This window comes from Marmota monax, unplaced genomic scaffold, assembly GCF_021218885.2.
Source record: "Marmota monax isolate L192 unplaced genomic scaffold, Marmota_monax_Labrador192_F-V1.1 WCK01_AAM20220418_F8-fsc00064, whole genome shotgun sequence".
Taxonomy (NCBI): domain Eukaryota; kingdom Metazoa; phylum Chordata; class Mammalia; order Rodentia; family Sciuridae; genus Marmota; species Marmota monax.
Genome location: NW_026694542.1, coordinates 8,530,892 through 8,551,330, shown reverse-complemented (window position 1 = coordinate 8,551,330; position 20,439 = coordinate 8,530,892). Strand labels below are relative to the sequence as shown.

Genomic DNA, 20,439 nt, shown 5'->3' with positions numbered 1-20,439 from the left:
ACATGGACAGAGATACCCTCCTAAACACCGCTTAGACCCCTGGCTGAGCTGGTGGTTACTGAGTAGAGACCTTTTAGGTAGTTTTTGTTTGGTTTGGTTTGGTTTGGATGGTGCTGGGGGGGGGGGGCGGCTTATGCATGCAAGGCAAGCACTCTACCAACTGAGCTATATCCCCAGCCCTATGTAGTTCTTTTTACACTCCGAAATATTTTCCAAATACTTTTCCAAAAAGCAGGTCAGTCTCAAAAATTGATGGCCAAGCTGGTTCAGGGACAACTTCCCCTTTCCCTTTTCTTCCTAGAAGGTAAAGCAGGGTATTAGCATTAAGGGGAGGGGCTGGATAATTTGGGTGGTGAGAGATAAAGTGTAGAAACAAATGCAGAACAGAAGACCCTTAAAGAAAAAAAAATTGAGACCCTCTTCCATTTAGTGAGAGTCACAAGAATAAGTATTTCTGAGAATTTCTGGCTCCTCTCCCTTCCTGAGGTTTATTATGGGGAGGAGGGGAGGTAGTTTCAGAGAACCGTAGCCCAGTCCCTGATCCAAGCTAAAATTTGTTTTCTTTTGTTTTTGCCATTTCTGGCGGCGGCTTGGGAAGCAGCTCTGTTGTGGCGGGCGAGTGAGGCTGAGGCCGCGACCGACCTCTAGGCGGCGCCCTGGCGTTGAGTCCTCCAGGCACAAATCCTCCGGCAGCTCTGTGTTCGGTGCTGGGTGAAAGGGCCGGTTTCTGCCGACGCACTGGGCTTGGCCTGGAGTTGGCCGCCGGCGCGTCGCCTTTGGCGCCCTCTGCCAAGCAAGAGAAACAAGATTAAAAGAGTGCGGGCTGGAAAAGGAATCACAACTAATCAAGGACCCACCGGCCCCTACCCACCCCCCCCCACCCAGCCCCATCCCCGACGCTAGGGAGCCTTCCAGACCCCGAATCTTCTTTGATCTCCCCAGCAGCCGGCTGCAGGGCAGCGCCAGCGACTTTAACTCCCTCCCTCAACTTGCAGAAGACGACACTGGGGTTCGAAGAAATTAAGTGTTTAGCCCAAGATCAGAGCAGCTTTTAATAAAGTGGTGAAGCAGAGGATGTGACTTCCACTTCGAATGGAATTTTCTTCCTCCAAATTATGACAACCAGCCACCCCAACAAACTTGTTTTTCTGATAATTCATTTCTGGAAAGACAGCCTTTGGGGGTTGTCTTTGTTGGAAGTGTGGGGGCTTGGGGGGCATATTGTGGGCACTGCATAAGAAAAGTGGAGGCCGATACAGGGGCAGCTCAGCCAGGACTCGGAACCATGACAAATCCAGTCCCCTCCCTTCCAGGAAATGGCCAGTTTATAACTTTCCTAACTGTGTGATACTGGATGAGTGTTTTCAGCCTTTCAAAGGCCCTAATGAAAAAGACCTATTGGACAGGGATATTGTGAGCTTTGAATAAGAGGTCCTGATAATTAAAATAAAATGTTGGCTATAGGACTGCTTCATAAACTCAAAAAAACAGGGACAATTAGGGTTGGTGGCAGGTCACTATTCTTCTTGGCCTAAATGAGACCTCTGTTAAGTCCTAGGTGGAGCAAAACATGAGAGCCCTTCCCTGGGACTCAACAACTCTGGGTCTGTGCTCAGAGTCATCCAGGACCTGGGAAACACTGCATGGGAGAAATCAAGGTCCCCTGGATCCCTTCACCCAAGGCACAGGCGCCATTTTACATGGCGGAGCCCTAAAGCTCTCTGCTTAAATTATTCCTAGGGGAGAGGATCCAGAGAATCCCCAGTAGGGGAGGAAAAGGAGAGAGGCCCAGCGGGACGCTGGGGCGGGGCAGCAAAGAGCATGTCTACTATAGGCCAACTACAGCGATGGGCTTGCCGGGGTCTTCAGTCCCAGGAGATGCTCCCTTCCCAGCCGGGCAGCAGTTCTCATGGACGCCTAATTACTGCGTGCACATCTGGAGCAGCTGTGCCCCACCCGGCCTTGGGCCCATTATTTCCCTCCAAACCCTATTTTCATTCCCAAGGCTGAGTCATAAAAGACTCTGGAGGCAGAATAAAGTCGGGTCTGTGTGTGTCAGCATTCCTGTGTGTGCGTGTGCGCGCGACCGCGCGGCGTCTGTGCGTCTCACTGTGATTGCCCAATGGATTCGCAAAAGTTGGGAGGAAAATGGAGTAACATCAGGCGAATTCAACTGCGAACATACTGTCAGCCTCATTATCCGCCCATTTCAAGGGAAAGCATTTGGGTCTAGGAATTAGCCAGTTAATTGCCTCACTTCTTTGTTCACTTTAGGGCAGGAGAAACTATTTGCCTTCTATTAAAACATTCTATATTTCAAAACTTTTTAAGATCTTCTCATTCTCCATTTTATTTCCATCTCGTTATACCCTTGAACATTTAGATCTGCCAGTATCACATCAACCTTACCGAACACACACACACACACACACCCGGGTGACTGGAAAACTGTTTCTGTGCCTGAAAAATCTGGATATCTTAACTCTTAAGTCTTTTTGTAATGATTGATTAGTGTCCTGTGTGCCTAGGATCTAGTACAATTCCTGGTGCACAGAGAGCATTTAGTAAATGGTAGCTATTGAGGAGGAGGAGGAGGAGGAGGAAGAGGAAGAGGAGGAGGAGGAGGAGGAGGAAGAGGAGGAGGAGGAGGAGGAGGAGGCGGCGGCGGCAGCGGCAGAAGGGGGAGGAGGAGGAAGCCTGCTTTGTTCTCAGAGAACCAGTCTAGGTTGGAGGGTGTGAGTCTCAGCCTGCATGTGTATAGTGTATTCTTTTGACTTAGAGCAATGTCTATAAAAGTGAGGCCCCTTGAACCCCTTGGCCTGTAACTACCTCTTCAATAAGGAACAGAGAATTGGGGCAATTATCTGGCTCATTTCAGGTTCAAACTCCTTTTAGCTTGAAGAATCTGGGTCTCATGGGGAAAAGTCTGGGAAGCCAGCCACAGCATATATTCAATTGACTTCTAGGTGAGCCCTTTCCCTTTGCTGGAGTGAGCAGGATAGGATCCTGCCTTAGAAAATGGATAAAAAATAAAAATAAAAACAGGGGTAAGGGGACTGGAATTAAAGAGAACAAATGAGAAATGCTTGAGATAAATCAGGTCTTATCCACTTCCTGGGGCAGTCAGGAGGTCTTGGGGCTCTCCATGCTCCCACCCAGAAAATCTTCAAACCAGTCAGGATTTTACCTGACGGGGACTTTCATTCCATATTCAGTGAACATTTATTGAGCACCTACTGTGTGCCCAGCATTGGGCTGAGATGTGCAGCTCCAGTGGGAGCCACACCCCACCAATCAGCAGTGCTGACTTGGCAGACATTGAGAGGTCTAGCTCCCAGAAATAAGCCCAGGGACAGGAGAAGAGGGGAAACCCTGCTGAGCAAGAACTTTTGGCCAATGGAAAGCAGCTTTTCAGGGCCAAAGTCCTGGTGCAGGGGTGGAGCCCAAGGGTCAGGGGAGCCCCCCACATTGTCTGTCAGAAAGAGGCCAACTCCACAGTGGAGACAGCCCTGTGGGAGTAAGGGTGGGGTGTAGGGGAGCAAGGAGGGGTGGAAAGATGACTAGAGGCTCCTGACCCTCAGTTGGAAGTTCCTGAAAACATTAATTAGCTTTCTTTAATTAGTAAAGTAGAGAGCAAATGGGCATATATTCCTTCTGCTCTGATTAAAAGCATTTAGGTCAGGTTTTCACAGCCAGGATTATTCAGTTTAAGCTGCCCCAAGCAGAAAATTGTTTATTTTTTTCTCTTTATCTTCAGGCAGGGGTTTGAATACTATTGGCTTCTTGTCACAGACCAGGGCTATAGGTGGGCTGGTAGGTGGTCTTTGTGCCAGTTCAAAGAGGGGCAATCGGAAATGGTTGGAGCCTTATCTGCTCCAAGTCACCTTTATTCAAAATGTGTAGGTAATTGAGGAACAGCCAGGAGAGCCGGGGCATGGTGTGTATATGTGTGTGCAGGGGAAGGTAAAATTGACCAGATAATTCTGGTTTCCTTAATATGTCTGAACATAGTCCTAGAAAAAAATTTGTTTACTTCCCAGACTCCAAAAAAGCCTAGCTTTTCTTCTGGAAGATCTGGCTTGGTCAACTCATATCATTTTACTAGGCTAGGCAAGAAAAGCTAACTCAACTTCTATATGGAAATAAACTACAACACTTGAAGCTGGGTAAAACTGGGAGATCTCCAGGACTGTCAGAGATTACATACTGTTTGGCTGTTATAAATATACTGTTTGGCTGTTTATAAAGATTATAAAAGTATTTAGGAGCAAATCCTCCCCCTTCCAGCACAGAGTTTTATATTCCCCAGCCTCAAACCTTGGTTTAATTCCTCAGTTCCCATGCCTAGTTGGAATACCTGAGGAAACTGAACAGATAGATCAATAAGGGACACAAAAGAACATTCTATTGCCTCATCTGATCCCCATTTTGCTTTCTTGGCTCAGAACATTAGCTATGGGGTTGTCTCTGGATACCCGTCTCTCTCCAGTAGAGTCCCAATAGAGTTTTTAGCAGCTGGGAGGCTGCCCAAACCTGGTCCCACCCATAGCCAGTCCAAGATCAACTTTCCCCAGTAAAACTCTTCCTACTGTCACCAGCTCCCTGGTGTCTGGAAAGAAACACTGACCGCCCCCCCCCCCAAGTCTGGACCTTACTGGCAATAGTGGGTATCATTGCCACCTGAATGTTTTGAAAGGTGAAGGTTGGCCTGGAGAACACAGAGGCAACAGTCAAAGGGAAAAAGTGACACTGTGGCATTTTCTGAACACCAGCTCCTTTGATCATTCCAAATAGGAATTCTTAACTTAGGCTCTGAGGAGACTAAAACCCTCTGAAATGGTGGGTTTGGCAAGTATAATAAAGTGCATCTTTCCCCTGGATAGATCAGCATTTTTCATCAAATTTCAAAATATCAGTGGGTGATATTTAAAATGATAAGAACTTCTCATCAACCATTCACATATAAGCACTCAAAAATGTGAATCAGAGGGAGGAGAGTGAACTGGACTTGGTGCCTAAAAAGACAAATTAAAAGACAGGACAATCATGTGCACAAAGGTCAGGTAGATACTGTCACCTGGTCTTGCCTGAAATATCAGGCATCTGATCAAATATGCTGAAATCTCTAGGACTAAGGCAAGGCAGCCCACAATATCCAATGCCCACTTCATGCACAGTTGCTTCATGGAGAAGGAGTATGTAAGCTGTGTCTCTAATCAAAATGATACAGAATTTGCTCCACTAGGGCCTGTACCTTCTCCTACAATGTGCTGCCGTGTCTTAAGCTGGTCCATACTGAATGTTTCAGGAAACATTTCCCTCCTCAAAAAGGCCCTCCCCTTCAAGAGGAAATATTTTTTCCGGTGTCCAGCTACCACAGTTACAGCCAAGTCTAAGGAGCTCACTCTGGACTAAGGAGCAGAGACCGCCAGTGGGGCCGCCTCCTGTAAACTTTGAGTTCTTTTGGCCCTCCCCTCGTTGGGGCCTGAAAAGGGCACAAGAGACAGCTGGTAGATAGAAGTAGGTAGATAGAAGTAGGTACAAAGAAAGTGATCCTCGACGACCGGCAGAGAAAAGATGGAGAAATACAAAGAGAAATTAAATAGCTGGTCAGGAAGAGAGAGCTGGAGCGCTATGAGCAGGTGGAGCAGTCAAAACCCGGGTGCTGAGAAGGGCTCAGAGGGGCGGCAGAGGCGGCCAGGCGCGCCTCTGTTTCCCATCCTTACCGGGAGGTTAAAGACACCTCCTCAGCGCCCCCTCGTTCCAAACCGCCCCATTACAACTTCTCGGGCTCCTTAATGTTCTGATTAATTGGCTGGCTCGGGGATAAAGGTACCCCTCTGCCAGGGACCTGGGGGTTAGATCGTTTGTTAATGATGAGGAGGAAGGTAGAATCCGGAGAGGAAAAAAACACACAACTGGAGAATGGGGCGAGCGACGCTGGCGCCGGCGGCCTGGAGAGAGCAAGTGAACTGTTCTTTGGGGGCAGCAGATATATTTTGGAGCGCTGAGATCCAGGCACTAGGACCCACTCCCCTCTGGGCAGATGATCGTGAAGATCTTGCTCACTCGTTACAGGCGAGGGAGTCCCGCGTGACGCTCCGCCCTAGGGTTAAGTCGGATCTCTCTCTATTGCTCTGTCCGCGCGGTCAAGATCCCGCTTGGGGCGAGGCGCTAGGTCGCGTTTATAGGCTCTCCTTGAGCTGATGTCTGGACTGAGCCTTCCGATCCCAGTTCATTTCCTCCCATCCCATACAGTAGAAGTTGTGGGTCTTTCAGGCTTTTGGCTTTGTGGGACTTGAGGGCGCATCTGTGTTAACTGCGATCTCCCTTTGCCCCTTAGGTGCTGCTTTGCGACCAAGGCCGGATTTGAAAACCTCTTTTCTAATCCTTCTGTTAGGCATCCTCCCCTAAATTCTGGGACTCAAGGCCTCCAGATTCCGCCGCTGCGGCAACTGCGTTATGGAGGCCTGGGCCGGAGGAGCACAGAATTCCAGAGAGCCCCTGACCCTTCTCCTGCTCCAACACTGCAGCTTCTGCACCTCCCTGTCCTTTGCAGTCATGATGCCCACAGTAGAGATGCAGTCTGAAAGGGGGCCAGCGGCTTGCACAGAGATCACTCTGTGCCCAGCCCAGCCAGAGGCGAAGGTACAGAGCCCCAGAGGGAAGCACTGCGGGTGCGCGCCGTCGGGGTGCGCCATGGAAGCCTGCGCAGGGGAATCTAGACTAAGGACTTGCGTTGGTTCTGCGCAGTACCAAGCTGTTCCGAAGACTGCTGTGGAGGGGTGCAGAGGTCTCCAATACCTCATTAAGACTTCCGACTTCCCCGACTACTCTACCTGGACTACTCTACCTGCGTGAGACCTGGTCCCACAGCAGTGACGCTGTCAGGAACAGCAAAGCAGGGGCCTCTTAGCTCTCAGGGGAAGACCAGCAGGGAGAAGGTTGCTGCAGGACCTATGTTTCCTCTGGTTCACCTCGGAGTCGTATTGAAAAAGAGGTAAGAGTTTTAACGAGTAGAAATTTGGGCCCGCTCCCTTTTATTGTTTTTAAGGAGTGAGGTATCTGGCCATTGATTTCTCTCTCCATAGGGAAGTTTTCTGCGTTCTGGCCTTGCTGGTCTGCACCTCAGCGCCCTCCCTGAGGACCATTCAAGGGTAACTTTTCTGGGTGGGTGAGGCTTGCCATTTCATGGATTTTTGTTGTTTGTTCGTTTTGTGATGCTGGGAATGAACCCAGGGCCTCCTGCAGTATGGACAACTGAGCTATACCCCTAGCCTCTCCTGGTCATGTTTTGTCATTATTATTACTAATATCCAGATTATTGTGAATTAAGGTCCCCTCCTCCACTCTGGCTGAGATTCTACCTTAAACAGTAGTCTAGAAATACTTCAAAAGAGAAGGGTGGTAAGTTCAAAGCCAGTCTCAGCAATGGCCAAGGCTCTAAGCAACTCAGTGAGACCCGGTCTCTAAATAAAATACAGAGAGAGAGAGAGAGAGAGAGAGAGAGAGAGAGAGAGAGAGAGAGAGAGAGAGAGAGAGAGAGAGAGGGAGAGGGGTGAGAATGGAAGAGACTCAGAGGGCCCCAAGATGGATGACCAGCTAGTGGGGATGCTTTGGCATTAATTATCCCTGCAAGGTAAAGGCTGTTCTCATAGCCTGTGGAGAGGTAAGGATGGAAAATAGGATCAGGGTGGCAACTTGGTATCTTCCCAAGAAAGAAGGCATTGTATTTCAGATCCAACTTTTAGGCTCTGGGTATTTTTTCCCTTTGATTTACAGTCAAAGGTAGGGAGGGACACATTGCCACCTGGGTGTTTTTAAGCTAAAGGTTGACCTGGTTAGGATGAAGATATCAACTGAAGAGGGGAAAAGGGAAGATCTACACTCTACTGACCATATTTGGTTTTACTCTCTTCCAGGCACATATTTCTCTGATCAATCCTAATAGATCTTAACCTAAGGTTTAAGGAATCTGAGTCCCTCTGAAATTGTGTGATTTCACAATTCTACCAAAAAAAAAAAAAAAAAAGAGCTAGATGTCACTTTCTGAGAAGCCCTGGGGAGGGGGTGTGAGCAAAATCGGGCATGGGGAAAGGAGGTTAGCCCTGCTGTCTAACTCCATTGAGTTCAGGACCCTCAAACTCTGAAACTCAAGCTGATCCTATCCACATTGCCACACTGATGGATAAAGATTTTCTTTATTGCTTTCAGAATGAGTCTGAGTGCTTAATCAGGGCTTCTGCCCTTTTCTTTAAAATATTCTTTATTTTTGGCCCAGAGTGGATTTGGTGGGGGGGCTTGGAGCAGTTAGATAGGAGAGGGACCTGGGCTTCTAGTATCTGATTTCACCTCTAGCAGTGAAGAGCTCAAGGTTCCCCACCAGCAAGTTCAGAACAAAGCCTGCCTTACATAGTTGCTCAGTTGGTGTCAGGCCTTGCCTCAACCCTCCTTCCCTCTACCCCCAGACTCCTTTCTCTGTGTGCCCAGACCTCCTGACCAAACTACAGACTCCCTCTACTTCTAGCCACCTAAATAACTAGTGATTTTTTTCTTCTCTCATTTTTGAAAACTAAAGAAGCCCCAAACCTTTAGTTCCTCTTGAAGAATAAGATGCTTTTGGATCTTGGAGTGGAAAGAGGTATTGTGGAATTAAATAGCCTGTAAATCTCAGAGAGCAGGCTCCAATATGATAATTTGGTTCCAATCATTGTTTGGGTACTGCCTGAATGGACCAAATATCTCCTCCTTTCCCTTGCCATCCCGTTCCTTCAAGCCCAGAAGTCATGCATTTTCTGACTTCCAGAGTTTGGAGAAAAAGAGAAGACAAAACCTATGAGTAAGAGAGAGATGAGGAAGGTGAAAATGAGAGAGAATTCTAATAGATTAAAATAATGAAACACTCTTTCTAACCCAAAAGCATTTGAAGGCTTATGTTTGTTTTAATAGGAAGAACAAAAGTTGGAGGTGGGCTGAGTAGGAGACAAAGTTCCCATCCCAAAGGACACTCCCTAAGGATGCTTCTTACATGGGTTCATTGCCTTTTGAGGTGATGCAAAGGTAGAACTGACAGCCATTTGTAGTAGTGGGTCTTTCAAATTGTACTGTGGTAGAGCAAGGATCCAAAGAGATCCTCAGAAATCTTCCCACAATACCCTACCTGGGGCTTGTTAAGTTTTTCCTTGCATTTGTTTTTGGGGCAGTGTGTACGTGTGTGTGTGTGTGTGTGTGTGTGTGTGTGTGTTGTGTTAGGGTAGTGGTTCTAAATTATAGCACAGGGCAGGCAGCTCTCCTCCTGGGGAGTCAAGGGCTATCTGGTTAGGAGTGGAGGTTGTTTCATCCCAATTAGGCTGGAGGGGGTAGGGGTGTATCTGGACTTGGATCCAAGCGGACTGGTTCAGACTCTAGGGAAAGGAAGGAGCAGCAGCCCCAAAGTGTGCAGGAAAAGCTTCAGCATCTTTTCCTCAAAGGGTCAGGGAAGTTCACTGAGAAACAGGAACTTTCACTCAGAGAACCCACCTTCTCCATTATGAGTCTTTGTACTTCTATTTATCCTGAGCACAGCCCTATGCAGTACACTGCCAAATTTAGCATGTATGGAGTACCTGAAAGGTACTATGTATTGTCTTACTTTGGAGAGGGGGTGCACGTTTCTTACCTATTACCTTTATTATAGAGCACAACACAATTGGAAGCACACAATTTTGTCTCTTTTGCATGTTTGGGTAAATCGTCAATCTTTTTTTAAAATATGTTTTGGTTGTAGATGGACACAATACCTTTATTTATTTATCTTTATGTGGTGCTGAGGACCGAACCCAGTGCCTCACCCATGCTAGGTGAGTGCTCTACCACAGAGCCACAACCCCAGCCGTGAATCATCAATCTTTACACGATGAGAGGAGTTGCTGTCATATAAGATTCCTCATTGACTCCTGCAGCTAATTCCTCTGAGACCACACAATACTCACAAGATCCACACCTTTCTTCAAAAGGGAATAATTTTTGTATTGACCCAATAGCTGGTTCATAAAGATTGAGACCCTTTTCCTGCCTTCTGCCCACTCCCATAAACAACAGGCCACTCTACAAAAATGCACACACGGTGTTTTTGTGAGTGTGAGTTTCAAGTAAGATGGCGGCGCCTGGCACCCCTAGAGAATCAGATGCACGCTTTCCCGGGCAGGAGGCCACCGGAGGCCCATCGCAGTTCAGAAGAGGAAGGAAACCTAGGTCCCCTTGCCGCCCCCAAAAGTGAAGCAAAAACTTCCCTGAGAATTCTTCCCCTGTTCCAGAGGGCAGCTAGAGAGAGCTGATTTTACACCTCGGGACCTGGGGGCTCATGTCTGGGCCCAGAGTTCCAAACAGAAATTTCTAATTTTTATCCAGAAAACGGCCTTTTTTCCTCTTCAAGCGTCTCCACCCCCCTGGGCCGCTGGACCCTGCCTCTCCCACTACCGCGGTTGGGGGCGGGAAGAACCGGCGCAGAAGGCCTGAGATTGAGCAGCACCGGGCCCTGGGGAGCCAGAGTAGCGGGTAGAGCGAGGAGGGGCGCCCCGCTCGCCCCCACGCACACACCTCCGCTTGGAGTGAGAGAGGAAGGCGTGAGCGAGTGGAGAGGCCAAGGCGTTCTGGGTGGGCGCTCGAGGCCCCACCCAGGAACCTGGTCGGTCTGGAGCTCAAGGTTAGGTTGTGGCCCGGAGTAGCCCACGCTCGCCACGGTCAGTCCTGGAAGCCTGGTCGGGGGCCGCCCAGCCTGGAGAGGGTTTTTTTTTTTTTTTTTTTTAAACACCGCAGCTCTGATCTGCGTGGTTGCGGCCCCCAGCAGCGAAAGCAAGAGCGGGGAGCGGCTCACCTACCTTTCACAACCGCGCCGTCCTCCTGCGTCTTCCCAAGAGGAATCCTGGGCTTCTAGGGACGAAGGTGAGGGCGCTCAGGGCAAGGGGCTAGGTGGCCCCGGGTGGCCGCCCGGACCGCCGCCCCTTTGAGGCCTCTGAGGCCGTGTCTGTGGCGGGGCGGCGCCGACAGCGCTGGGGGCGCGAAGGGACTCAAGCGTCCTGCGTCCCCCTGGCGCCGGCGAGTTTGGGGGAGAGGACTGGGCCGGCGAGGCGGATTGGCACCGGCACCTCCTTCCTTCGCGTCTGCCCGGGCGGGGCTCCAGCCAATCTCACCTGCCCCCGCCTTGGGGCGCCGTCGGATCACCGCGTGGCGGTTACTGGGATGGGCCTTGCGCGTTTGTGAAAGGCCAGAGCAGTGGCGGAAAGGCGCCGCGATGGCTGGGAGGGAGGAGGTTGGAGAGGGTGAGGGTGTGTATGTGTGTGCGTGCGCGTGTGTGGAGAGAGAGAGAGAGAGAAGGGGGGTATATGAATGAATATAACAGACAAGAGAGAAGAAGATCCAGGAAACGCTCCTGGAGAAACCGTCAAATGCAGGAATAGACAAAAGAAGGGCAGAAAGCAGAGGCAGGGGACGGAGGGAAGCCCCTGGCGTCTGAAGCGAGCGACAAGTTGTCCTTGGGAGTTGGAAATGTGAGAGGGAGGGGCGAGGCGGAGGAGCCTGAGAAGGGGAGGGGGCGCCCAGACCCTCAGCGAGAGGCGACACATCCAGGTTTAGGACACAGATGGGTGGGGGGAGAGTAGGGCCCTCCGCCACACCCCTCCTCCGCCCGGTTGCAGCCCATCTTCAGCTCTGCGGCTGGCTTCCCGCCCTTCACCAAGACCCAGCAGCTTCTGTCTGGAGGGCTGCACCAGACAGCAGGCTGCTCCTCTACCTGCCTCCCTTCTTCCCAGGGCGTTAAGTGGGATTCTTCCCTGTTGAAGGAACAAGTGAGCTCAGAAGGAACGACCTTGGCCAAGGTCACAATAAGAGCTTGGAATTTTCACTTTCCATACCAGCCCCTTGGAACTTCTTTGCTATTTGACCTGCGGGTTCTTAGGGTGTCATCCTGAAACTGCAGGTTCCTCTTACTTCTTTCTGAGATCCAACTTACCTACAATCAGTGAACTACAATTTTCCTGGCTATCCCTGTCTGGTTTCCAAGCAGTTGCCCCACTCTCCTGGCCTCATATCCCAGAGTTTCCTGCTCCTCCAGCCGTGGACTGCGGACCCACTCAGTCCAGCCCCTTCCTGAAAACAGTTGTCCAGGAGTCAGCAGGGGTCTGTCTGAAATCTGTGTTTTGTTTTGTTTGGAACAGGGTCTAAGTTACCAAGGGTCTTGCTAAGTTGCTGAGACTGGTCTCAAACTTTCAAACCTCTCGCTTCAGCCACCTGAGTTGCTGGGATTACAGGCCTGCACCTAGTGAGATCTGTGTTCTAGACCTAGTTTTACCGCTAACTTATTGTGGAACTTCAGCCCCTCTCCTCTCTCCTCTTTTGGTCTCAAGTTTTGCCTCCATAAAATGAGAGTAGGTTGAGTGACTTATGTTTTGCTTTTGTAGCCTCCTCCCATTTGCACATGTTGGTCACCTTAAAATACTGAAGGAAACAAAAAACACACACAACATCCAAATGGAAATTTTATTCTATGTGCATAGAAACATAGGAAGAGAAATATGACAAATTAAACTTTGTCTCTGATGGATCTGCTTTTAAATTTTTATTTTCTGTACTTTTGATTTATGGTGCACAGGCAATAAAGGACACTAAAATTAAGTGTGTGGCTCAATGTATTTTGGCATATGTACATAACTATGTAACCACCACCTAGAACAGGATATCTGCCATCTACTGAAAGACTCCTTGTACTCCTTCCCATCAGCAACCTTCTAGTCAATACTTAGCCCCCGAAGTAACAATGATTCTGTCTTCTCACCATGGGTTAGTTTTGCCTACCCTTGAACTTCACATAAACAAAATCAGTGGTTTATATTCTTTTGCATTTATCTTCATCTGCTCGATATTATTGGGGGTGGATGGACAATACATGTTGCTGTGTCCGAAGTTAATTCTATTTTTTGTCATATTCCATAATATGAATATATCACAATGCACTTGCCCATTCAGCTCTTGGTGGATTTTTTTTATTTGTTTTCAGTATAGGGCTATTGTGAAAATCTGCTATGAACATTCCTGAGATGTCTTTTGATAGACACCTGCATTTGGAGACCCTGGAGTGGAAACATCAGGTAGTAAGGTAAGGATATGTTTATCTCTGTTACATACTGAGACTTTTCCAAAGTAGTTGACCAGTTTAACACTCTCAACCAGTAATGTTTGAGAGCAATAGTTGCCCCATATCTAGTCTAACACCTGGAATTATCTTAATCATTTTAGTCACTGTCATGCATTTATAGTGACCTTATCAGTGTGACTTTGTTTGTTTTGGGAGATTTTTGTGCATTTAATAAATTGTAAGCACATACAACAAATTAATCATCTTAACTATTTTTAATTATACAGTTCCATAGTGTTAGGAACATTCACATTGTTTTGCCTCAGATCTCTTGAACTTTTTGCAAAACAGAGATTCTATGTCCATTAAGCAACAGGTTTCCACTGCCCCATTTTTCTAGCTCCTGGGGACCACCATTCTGTTTTCTGTTTCTATGAGTTTGAATACTTTAGATACCTCATATTAGTGGAATCATACAATATTTATCATTTTTGTGACTGCTTTATTTCATTTTACATAATATCTTTAAGATTCGTCTATGATATAGCATGTGACAAGATTTTCTTCTTTTTATAAAGTTAAATAATATTCCACTGAATTTATATACCTCATTTTGTTTTTCTGTTCATCCACAGGTGAGTATTTGGGTTGCCTCCACATGTTGGTTTTTGTGAATAGTGCTGTAATGAGTGAGTATACAAATATCCCTTCAAGATCCTCATTTCAGTTCTGTTGGATATATACCCAGAAGTGGTACTGTTGAATTATATGGTAGTTATATTTTTAATTTTTTAATTTTTTTTTATTTTTCTGGTACTGAGGTCTAGACCTAGGGGTGCTTTACCATTGGGCTACATCCCCAGCCTTTTTTATTTTTCATTTTGAGACAAGGTCCCACTGAATTACTGAGGCTGGCAAGAGTTTGTCGTCCTCCTGCCTTAGCCTCCAGAGTCAACTGGGATTACAGGTGTGTGCCACTGCGCTCAGTGACTGTATTATATTGTATGGAAGCACCACAATTTGTTTATTGATTTGCCAAGTATTGGACACTGAGATAGTTTATAGTTTTGGCCTATTATGCATAAAGCTACCATAAAGATTTACTTTAAGTCTTTGGTATGGACACATGTTTTAATTTCCCTTGGAAAAAACACCAAGCAGTGAATCAGATAGTTGGCATATATTTGACTTATAGCCTGTGGCCTTGTTAATATTTCTTATTACCTCTCCTTGCTTTTTTTTTTAATTCCTTAGGATTTTTTTTTTTTTGGTACCAGGGATGGAATATAGGGGTGCTTGACCACTGAGCCACATCCCCATCCATTTTTTATTTTGAGACAGTTGCTTAGGGCCTCTCTAAGTTGCTGAGGCTGGCTTTGAACTTGTGATCCTCCTGCCTCAGCCTCTTGAGCTGCTAGGATTACAGGCATGTACCATTGCACCTGGCATTCCTATTTGTTTTTATGATTGATTAATTGCAGTATTGAAAACTGAACCCAAGGGCTCTCCACCACTGAATTACATCTCTAGCCTTTTTTATTTCTTGTTTTGAGACACAGTCTCACTAAGTTACCCAGACTATGCTCAAACTTTTGAACCTTCTGCCTCAGCCTCCCAAATTACTAGGATTACAGGCATATGCCACCATGTCCAGCCCCCCTATTTGTCCCTCTTTTTGTCTGTTTTGTTTTTCCTTTTGGATTGAACATTTTTAAATATTTCTCTTATTTCAACTGTTGAAATTGTAAATTTTTTTAATATTTAGTGGTTCCTGTTACCCTAAAAATAAAAACATATTTTTATCAGAGTTCTAGGCCAGAGGTCCAGCTCTGTGGATCCAACAAATTAGGTCCATCCACTTGGACCCACAGAAAAAGTAATGGTGAAAAGCATGAAAGGAATTTTAATCAGTGCAGCTCTATGGGAAGTAAATGGGATCCATGCCTTTAGCTATGTCTTTGAGGGGCTGACAATGACTTGGAAGTTTTAAAGAAGGGGGAATGTGGGCAGGGATTAGGGATTTGCACAGCTGGAGGCTTTTCATAGCTGCCAGTGGAGGTGATCTTGATCAGGTGTGGTCTGTCCATCATTATCCCAGGTCCTAATAAGAAAGTTATTGTTGCATGGCGGGGGTGGAGGGTGGTGGTGGTAAGCTTCAACTCACCGCAAGATGTTTATCAAACCAGACTTTGTTCCTAGTTCCAAGGTGACTAGGAGCAAAGAAAATGAATGCAAAATGGAAGCAGACATGCCAAGTCTTTAATCCTGCTTGTAGTCAGCCATTGCACATTCACAGGCAAAAGTGAAGAGTCTAAGCACTTGCTAGAATATCAGCCAGAGTTCTCTAAAACACAGAATCAATAAGAGATATGTATATATAGAGAGAGTTAAAGAGCTTTATTATAAGAAATTAGCTCACCCAATTATGGAGGCCAAGAAGTCCCAAGATAAGCAGGTAACAGGTTGGAGATTCAGGAAAGTTTATGGTTCCAGTCTGTGTCTGAGCCTGAAATGCTGAAGATTGGTGTCCCAGCTCAAAGACAATCAGGCAGAGAGAATCTTCCTCTACTAATAGAAGGGCCTTTTGGTTCTGTTCAGATCTTCAAATGATTGGATATGGCCACTTCACATTGAGAGGACAATTTGCTATATTCAGTCTATCAGTTTAAGTGTTAATCTCATCCAAAAATATCCTTCTAGACACACTCAGAATGTCATTTAACCAAATAGCTGAGTACCCCATGGCCCACTCAGGTTCACACATAAAATAAACTATCACATCAAAGATTTGCAGTTTGCATCTTTAACTTATCACAGTCTATATTTAAATAATATTCTATCACCTTATGTACAGTGACACAATAGTGTACCTTCATTGTCCCCTCGTTTTTGGATATTGCCTGAGTATAACTTATTTATAGCTATGAACTCTTTAATACATTGTTATATTTTGCTTAAAGAGTAAAGTTATCTTTTATTTAAAATGAAAAAATATTATCTATTTATTACTGGTGATTGAGCACAGGACTATTCTCTGAGCTACATCCCCAGCCCTTTTTATCTTATTTTGAGACAGGATGTTGCTAAGTTGCCCAGGACTCAGCCTCTTAAGTAGCTGGAATTATAGGCACATGCCATGATGCCCAGTTTTTCTATGCATTTTTATCTTATCTGATGCCCCTTGTCCCTTTTATAGACCCAAATATTCATCTTTGTCATATTTCTTCTTCCTCGTGTTTATTATTTCTTCCTTTATACCTTCCTTCCCTCCTCCTTTTTTCCTTCCTTTATTTTTTGAGATGGGGTCTCAGCGTGTTTCCCAAGCTCGTTTGAATTCCTGGGCTCAAGTGATCTTCCCTCAACCTCCCCTGTAGCTGGAACTATATGCATGTGCAACCATACCCAACTTCTGATCTATTTTTTAAAAAATATTTTATATTGTGTAGGTCTGCTGATGACAGTTTCTTTCAGCTTTTATTTGTCTAAAAAAAAAAAACCAGACATTTCACCTTTAATTTAAAGTTTATATTTTCAAAATTGCTCCTGGAATTTCCATAAACTCTGTTCCCAGTTTCCCTATATGGTAGCATCCTACATAGCTACAAATTACTATCAAAACTAGGAGATGAACATTGATACAATACTATTAACTCATCTAGAGACCTTATTCAATTTTTGTCCTTTATCCTTTTTCTGGTCCAGTATCTAATCCTGTATGACTTATGGCCTTGAATTGTCTTTTCTCCCTGGTCTCCTTCACTCTGGGACAGTTCCACAGTCTTTCTTTCTTGACATTTGTACTGGTTGTTTGTGGTTGCCCTGCAGAGCAGGGATCAGCTCCTTATCCACAATTTGGTTTGGATGTGGAGACTGATGATGTATACCATGAAGACGTGAAAAAGTTAATCACTTACAAGATGAGACTTTCTGGGCAGAGCAGAACAGGCCTTCAAATGCCTGTTGAGAGAAAGGAAGGGGCAAATGGCCCTGGATTTTATTAGGGCTAAAGGATGAGGCTTAAATGAGGTTCCCATGCACAGGCCAGTGTTTTTATGATTTGGACTTCCTGCCAGAGCCAAGGGAAGAAGCATCTAGGCTTTTTTTTTTTATCTACCAAATGTAGGGCTAAAGGGAAAGGGGGAATTGTGAGGCTTCAAATCTGTCAGTGGGCAAACATCAATCATGGAATCAGACTCTGTTGCAATTCACCCTGACAGTAGATGTGAAATGGAAATGTGTCATATTTCATTTGATAAAACTTAACCTTGGGGAAGTAAACTGATATTATGCTCTATGAGGCCTGCAGGGCCAGGGCTAGTAAGGGAGCTGAGCATTTTGTTGGATGCTTTGTTCAAGAACCCAGTCTGATGCATTTTTTTTAATATTTAGTTTTTAGATGTAGTTGGACACAATACCTTTATTTAGTTTATTTATTTTTATATGGTGCTTAGAATTGAAACCAGTACTTCGCACATGCTAGGCAAGCGCTCTACTGCTGAACTATGACCCCAGCCCCCAGTCTGATGCATTTTTAGAAGTGAAATGAATGTCTTGGTCACTCTCAGTAATGTCCAAAACTCTGAAGAGGACAAAGCATGTCTTGGTGAGACCTTGTATTGTGGCTCTAGTATGTCTGACCCTGATTTATATTTTTGCATATCTTGAAACAAGACATTCCCAGAGTTCTTTACCTCAAAGAGGGTAACCTTGGAAAAGGCATCATTGCCATTGATTTGACCAGATGGCCAGATGATTAGCAATTACCTAACCATCTGAAAAATGTTACGTGGGGTCATTTGTTGTCCAGGACACAAATTTTAGAGCTAATATGAATGCCTTAAAAGTTGGGCACAGTGGCACATGCCTATAATCTCACCTACTCCGGAGGCTGATATAGGAGGATCACAAGTTTGAGGCCAGCCTTGGAAACTTAGTAAGAACCTGTCTCAAAAAAATAAAATAAGAAGGACTGGGCTGTAGCTCAGCAGCAAAGAACCATTGGGTTCAATTCCCAGTATTAAAAACAAATACTTTTTAAAAAATTGTGTGGGAGTTAGGGATATTGCTCAGTGGTAGAGCACTTGCCTAGCATGTGCAAGGCCTCAGCTTTAATCCCCAGTACCACACACACACACACACACACACAACAACAACAACAACAAAATACCAATGATAAAATTTAAAAATATGTATGGATATTTGGGTCCTGTCTTTCATCAGCGAAGTCTGTTAAGGGATGAAAGGTGCAAGTAGAAAGCAAGCACTGTGGCTTGGGGTGTGGCTCAGTGGTAGAATGCTTGCCTACCATAAGCAAGGCACTGGGTTGGATCCCTAGCATCACATACATATGCATGTGTACACACACACACACACACACACACAAGCAGAGGCACTGCCACCCTTATAGTATATGAACTCCCTTTACTGTTCACCCAGTTAATCCCAAGAGGATCCCTAAGTAGCCAAGAAGTCAGGAAGAACATTGTGGCATCTGGTCAGGAGATGAGGACAGTGGAATCTGCCTGTGCTGCAGGTAGGATATGCTACAGGACTCTATTGTAGCATATCTATACTGTGGATACCAATTTCATATTAGCAAGAAGGCCTCAATAGCCATGCCAAGATTGTATGATGCTGCTCCCATGGCCCAAGACATAATGGACAGCTGGGTAGCATGGTCTCAAGTGCTATGAGAGCCTCCTTTATGGAAGAATCCTGTATGAAGCTAGTAGTTCTCAGTCTAATGGTATATAGCATGGAGCTGGAGGAGAGCAATTTCTTGCATCAGAAGTCTGTAGATAAATTATAGGCATCATGGATGATTTAGAGACTAAGGAAACATGAGAGGAGGTTGTTAAAGCCTCTATGGTGAAGAAGTCTTTTGTGGGGGCATTAATAAAGGATCTCTTGTATTGCAATTTTTTTTTTTGGTACTAGTGATTAAACTACCAGGGATGATTTGCCACTGAGCTACATCCCCAGCTCTTCTTATTTTTTTTTAAATATTTATTGTTTAGTTGTAGAAAGACACAATATATTTATTTTATTTATTTATTTTTATGTGATGTTGAGGATAGAACCCAGGGCTTCGCACATGCAAGGCGAGTGCTCTACCGCTGAGCCATAACCCCAGCCCTTATTTTTTTTTATTTATATATGTTTTTAATTGTAGGAGGACACAATATTTTTATTTCATTTTTATGTGGTACTGAAGATCGAACCCAGTGCTCCATGCATGCTAGGTGAGTGCTCTACCACTGAGCCACAACCCCAGCCCCCCCATTTCTTTTTTTTTTTTTTAGAATTTTTTAATGTTTATTTTTCAGTTTTCAATGAACACAACATCTTTATTTTATTTTTATGTAGTGCTGAGGATCGAACCCAGCGCCCTGTGCATGCCAGGCAAGCGCTTTACCGCTTGAGCCACATCCCCAGCCCCCCCCTTTCTTATTTTTTATTTTGATACAGGGTTTGCTAAGTTGCTCAAGTTGGCCTTGAATTAAGGATCCTCCTAACTCAGCATCCTGAGTCACTGGGATTACAGACATGTGCCACCATGCCCAGTCTTCGACTTGTTTTATCATTAACTATATTGAGGGTCAATAGATGTTTCTTTTTTCTTTTTTTTTTTTAAGAGAGAGAGAATTTTAATATTTATTTTTTAGTTTTCGGCGGACACAGCATCTTTGTTTGTATGTGGTGCTGAGGATCGAACCCGGGCCGCTCGCATGCCAGGTGAGCACGCTACCGCTTGAGCCACATCCCCAGCCCCCAGTAGGTGTTTCTTGACAGCATCAGGGATGTACAATCATCAACTTAACAAATAATGTTCAGAAATTTTATGAGGTGATTTGTATTTATATTTTCTATTTTGTGTGAAGCAATGACTCATCCTTTTTTCTGAACTTCTTTTTTAATGTTTATGTCTTAGAGTGTCCAATGAGAAGAATGTCATTGACCTAATGTATGTCACATCTAATGAACATCATCAATTTAATGTCATACCTGTGTTCCTGAAGAAAGTTGGATGTAATAAAGATCTTGCTGGTGAAGATTGTATGCAGTGGCAAGTCTCTCCAGGTGCCATGTGGGTAGCTGGGTAAAGATATATTGTGTTGCTTCAAAGGTGAGGGTATGCCTGTAATCCCAGCTGCTTGGGAGGCTGGGGCAGGAGGATCACAGGTTCAAAGCTAGCTTAGGAAAACCCTATCTCTAAATAAATTATATATATATATATATATATATATATATATATATATATATATATATGTATATAAAGGAAGGCTGGGGATGTGGCTCAGTGGTAAGTGCCCCTGGGTTCAATCCCC

General features: G+C 45.3%; 2 long non-coding RNA genes across 2 annotated transcripts; one reads left to right on the top strand and one right to left on the bottom strand.

Moving 5' to 3' along the window:
• Positions 1–409: 409 nt before the first annotated feature.
• Positions 410–11,817, bottom strand: LOC124076414 (uncharacterized). Its single transcript, XR_006846347.1, has 2 exons — positions 10,860–11,817; positions 410–786 (listed from the first exon to the last, which is right to left on the bottom strand). It is a non-coding gene; the product is annotated as an uncharacterized LOC124076414 (long non-coding RNA).
• On the top strand, positions 10,483–20,168 carry LOC124076415 (uncharacterized). The gene is made up of 3 exons (XR_006846350.2): positions 10,483–10,923; positions 13,034–13,132; positions 20,043–20,168. It is a non-coding gene; the product is annotated as an uncharacterized LOC124076415 (long non-coding RNA).
• The last annotated feature ends 271 nt before the right edge of the window (positions 20,169–20,439 follow it).